This window comes from Oncorhynchus gorbuscha, unplaced genomic scaffold, assembly GCF_021184085.1.
Source record: "Oncorhynchus gorbuscha isolate QuinsamMale2020 ecotype Even-year unplaced genomic scaffold, OgorEven_v1.0 Un_scaffold_1086, whole genome shotgun sequence".
NCBI classification, from domain to species: domain Eukaryota; kingdom Metazoa; phylum Chordata; class Actinopteri; order Salmoniformes; family Salmonidae; genus Oncorhynchus; species Oncorhynchus gorbuscha.
Genome location: NW_025745972.1, coordinates 185264 through 190222, shown reverse-complemented (window position 1 = coordinate 190222; position 4959 = coordinate 185264). Strand labels below are relative to the sequence as shown.

At 41.0% G+C, this 4959-nt stretch overlaps 1 pseudogene; it reads right to left on the bottom strand.

Moving 5' to 3' along the window:
• LOC124021200 overlaps positions 1-3808 on the bottom strand; it is a 20063-nt pseudogene extending 16255 nt beyond the window's left edge.
• Positions 3809-4959: the final 1151 nt, after the last annotated feature.

Genomic DNA, 4959 nt, shown 5'->3' with positions numbered 1-4959 from the left:
ATACACCCTAAATACACATTCACTATATACATACACCCTGTATACATATACACCCTAAATACACATTCACTATATATATACACCCTGTATACATATACACCCTAAATACACATTCACTATATACATACACCCTGTATACATATACACCCTAAATACACATTCACTATATACATACACCCTGTATACATATACACCCTAAATACACATTCACTATATATATACACCCTGTATACATATACACCCTAAATACACATTCACTATATACATACACCCTGTATACATATACGCCCTATACACATATTCACTATATACATACACCCTGTATACATATACACCCTAAATACACATTCACTATATATATACACCCTGTATACATATACACCCTAAATACACATTCACTATATACATACACCCTGTATACATATACGCCCTATACACATATTCACTATATACATACACCCTGTATACATATACACCCTAAATACACATTCACTATATACATACACCCTGTATACATATACACCCTAAATACACATTCACTATATACATACACCCTGTATACATATACACCCTATACACATATTCACTATATACATACACCCTGTATACATATACACCCTAAATACACATTCACTATATACATACACCCCATATACACATTCACTATATACATAGGGAATAGGGTGCCATTTGGGATGTAAACCTAGTCAGTGCCCCATGATACAGTATGTTAACGACAACAGCAGTGAGACAACACAATACCTATACAGGGGTTGGCCTTGCTGGGGTCTAGGACTGGGTTTGTGGGTGAGAAGCCTAGGAGACAGGTACAGTTGTGGGCTCCTGGTGTGTTGGTACAGACAGACTCCTGACCACAGATGGTTGAGTTGAAACACTCGTCAATATCTGTGGGGGTTCAATAGTTGAATAGTTCAGACAGACAGACAAATGCTACCATGAGTTCTTCCATCTCTTTTAGGAAGCACTGTAAATCAGTGTAAGTTAGATGTAATGATGCAATACACATGACTGTTGTTATCCATTCAATATGTTCATGTTTTACCGGTCCCTATCTAGATAAATGTTTTATATTGAAATATTTAAAAGGTTTAGTCAGATTTATCACAGAAAGCTCGTGTTAGTGCTGTTCAGAGACCTTGGCAGTCGAAGGGTCCGTCAGGCTTGTATCCATTGTAACAGGTGCAGGTGTAATTTCCTGGTGTGTTTGTACATTTACCAAAACCACCACAAACCTTCTCAATCTCCACACACTCATTCACATCTGGGGGGACATAGATTTAATATGCCAATATTTACAAAGTTCCACAAATCAAAGCACACAAAACTAGACAGCGTTCAGCAATTTTATTTTCTGTTAAAAAACATCTTGCAGCAGACAGCAGACAAATTCACACATATATATTCACAGGGTTAAAAACAGCAAAACATGCAAGTATGTCATTCATAGCAGCCCTGAAATTCAAACTCTGATCTCATGTTATTGATATGATTGGTGCAGTAGGTGTATGAGTGGTAAACATACCTGTGCAGGGGTTGCGGGTTGGGTTGAGTGCCAAGGCTGGGTCTGAGGGTACAAACCCCTCTAGACAGCTACAGTTGTAGACTCCTGGTGAATTAGTACAGTTGGAATGTGGACCGCAGAGATTAGCGGTCTCCTCACACTCATTGATATCTGTTGGGGAGGGTTAGGACAGAGTTAGAGGCCATCTTCTACATCAAGGGTGGAAAAATAATGTCCCGGTCTGCTAGTCAATTCAATGCAGCCCGCAGTGGATTGTTTTCTAAGAAATACTTGTTCTGTCCTTTAAATACATTTTGAATAACACATCTGCCATTTCTGAATCCTGATGTGGCTCTTGAGCCAAAAAGTGTGCCTACCCCTAGTCCTGTTCGACAGACAGACAGACAGACAGACAGACAGACAGACAGACAGACAGACAGACAGACAGACAGACAGACAGACAGACAGACAGACAGACAGACAGACAGACAGACAGACAGACAGACAGACAGACAGACAGACAGACAGACAGACAGACAGACAGACAGACAGACAGACAGACAGACAGACAGACAGACAGACAGACAGACAGACAGACAGACAGACAGACAGACAGACAGACAGACAGACAGACTGATCAAACACGTAGGACTGTCTAAACTGATTTAACTGATAAAACCAGACAGCCCATTACATAGCTACTACGGCACTTCTACCTTGGCAACCGTAGGATTCGTTTGTGGGTAGATGTTTTGGAGGTATCTTGTATCCAGAGACACATTGACAGCCTCCATTTTTGGTTGTACTACACTCTGCAAGGGGACCGCAGGAGTCTGCCACACAGTTCCTATGGTCTGAACAGAGAGAACAGACACACAGTCTACTTTAACAGTCTACTATTTTAGGTTGGAACAATGGGACACAAGAGCAGGTTCACTTCAAGTCAGATATAATGTCTCTGTGACCTTAACAGATTGACTGCTTCAAAAACAAGTAGCTTTCTTTCTGATTTACTACTTTTTTACTATACACCAATCCATCAATTAAACTTCAGATAAAGTACAATTTAACAGCTCAATATACTTAAGAGCTAAATAGACAATAAAATGTGTTTGGGAGGAGTACTGTACAAGTCAAATAAAAAGCAGGGGATTTCTCAACTCGCTACTCACATGTCACATAACCCATGTAGTTGATTGGGTGGTTGTTCATCTGCCTGTACACATAGAATCCTCCAGAAGAGCAGTAGATCACTTGAATAGCTACATTGTAATTACAGCAGGAACCTGTGTTTCCACACGCGTTGCCCGTAGTTGGAGTCTCAGACTCAGACTGAGGATGTGTAAAGGTCAGATGGATGGGATAATATACCCCGCTGTAATAGAGTGGAGCACATTGTGGAATGACGGTGTCCCCTCCGATCCCGACGTAGCGCACCCATATGTTTGTTCGCTGTATGTCGGTATTGATGGGGTAGCCGGGGATAGAGGAAGAGCTGAAGACATAGTTACGTCGAGGCTCATCCAGAGCCGTGTAGCCATCACAGGAACCTGGGTGGAAGAAGAAGACAATAGAGCCCCAATGCCAGGGTTTAGCTATGGGACCACTGTTCCATCATCAGGAGAAACTGGACACATTGGCCTACGATGAGTTACTTCTCTACTGTGAAACCTCCTACCACATATCAGAACTCATAATCAAACTGATCACATAGAATACAAATAAGGACATGCAGGGGTTACTTAAAGAACTTCCCACAGAGCATAGACATCAATTCAACGTCTATTCCACATTGGTTAAATGTAATTTCATTGAAATGACGTGGGAACAATGTTGATTCAACCAGTCTGTGCCCAGTGGGTACTTACCATTAGGATAAGAGGAAGTCCCAATGATGAACAGAGAACCTGAAAGGAAGGAGAAGACAAAGTCAAGGGCAGGCAGTAAATGGTGATCATTTGGGCTAAAATACTGAAATATCAGTTCACTCACCCAGGAGTAGAGACAGAGAACAGTAGCTCATCCTGACAGATCCCTCTTCCAGGGCTGAATACATTGAATACCTTCACCCAGTCTAACCCATACGTGCATCCCAAGAGAAACATCTCAATTTGCACACCATCCAAAACTCTGTTATCAGAAGGTTTGAGACTTATGCAAATGATCTATTTTAGGTTTGGATACAAACCTCCATCTTAACAAAACAAAGTGAGGGAGACGATGGCTGAGGTAAGAAGCTAGTCTTTCACTGATGGCATGGATGGGGAAGAGGTGGATGTCATCCATTTTGAGGCCTGCTCTGTGGTAAATGCTCATAACACAGCCTCAGACAATTACAATAGGCAACTCAAATTGGCTTTGCAATTCAGAAGCCTACTAAGGATTTTCTTGTAATCTCTGGAAATATCCAACCATCAAGACTAGGCCTATAGCCTAGAGATGTTATGCTTGTGGTGTGGCTTGACCACAGATCAGATCTGGTCGTTGTTAGCCTTCTGTAATTGAAATGCATCTTTAAAAATTATGACCTATCCCAGTAGCCCACTTGGCCCTTATAGCCGACATGGCAAAATATAACTACATATGAATGTTGGACAATCAACGAACAGGCCTATATGGTGAAGTGAGTGCTACAGGCTCCTCACACCACCAATATGCTCTCATTCACACAAGGGTTATTACAGATGGGATGGAGGCAACGATGAGTATAAACCTTAGATTAATCCCAGGGGCTGGTTTGAAGCCACTATGCAGCCATGTTTGTGCTCCTCCACCGTTGTAAAAAGGTTTTTGGAAGATATATATATTTTGAGAGCACTAATGTTACTGTCTCCACTACAACAACAAAATACATTTAATTACTGTAGAATTCCATTCATTCCTATGGAGGACACCTCTTTCTGATGAGTAGCTTCATAGCGTGATGGAGTGACACTGTGGATGGACGAGACAGAACAAAGACAGAAAGAAGAAGTAGAACCTAGAAATCAGTAAAATAGTGCGTCATTGCTCACTGTTTTGCCTGTGCTGTCAATTTGTCTTGTAAAGCTGGGCATGCTCTGTTGCATCTGATGATCTCTATGTAAATACAGCACGCCGACAAGACAAATGGAAAATAAAGAAACCAAGAACAAAAACACGTTTTTCAACTCCCTGTGTTCACGTGAATAAGATTTGAGAAGGTAAATCGCAGCTGTCTTTGTGCAAACCTGGTTTTATTTGTGAATGTATTTTCCACCATTATCTGCAGTCCTCTCTCAACATGCTTTCAGGGGTTCAGACCGGTTCATTTGAGTGATGAGGAGGCCAAAGCAAAGATTCTATGTAAAGCCCACTTATGTCAATTCTCTGAGTCTTCATTTGTATACTAGTCTATAATGTTTTTGTTTATTTGCTTCTTGATATTTCTGTAATAGTATAGTATTCCCTTCCTTATT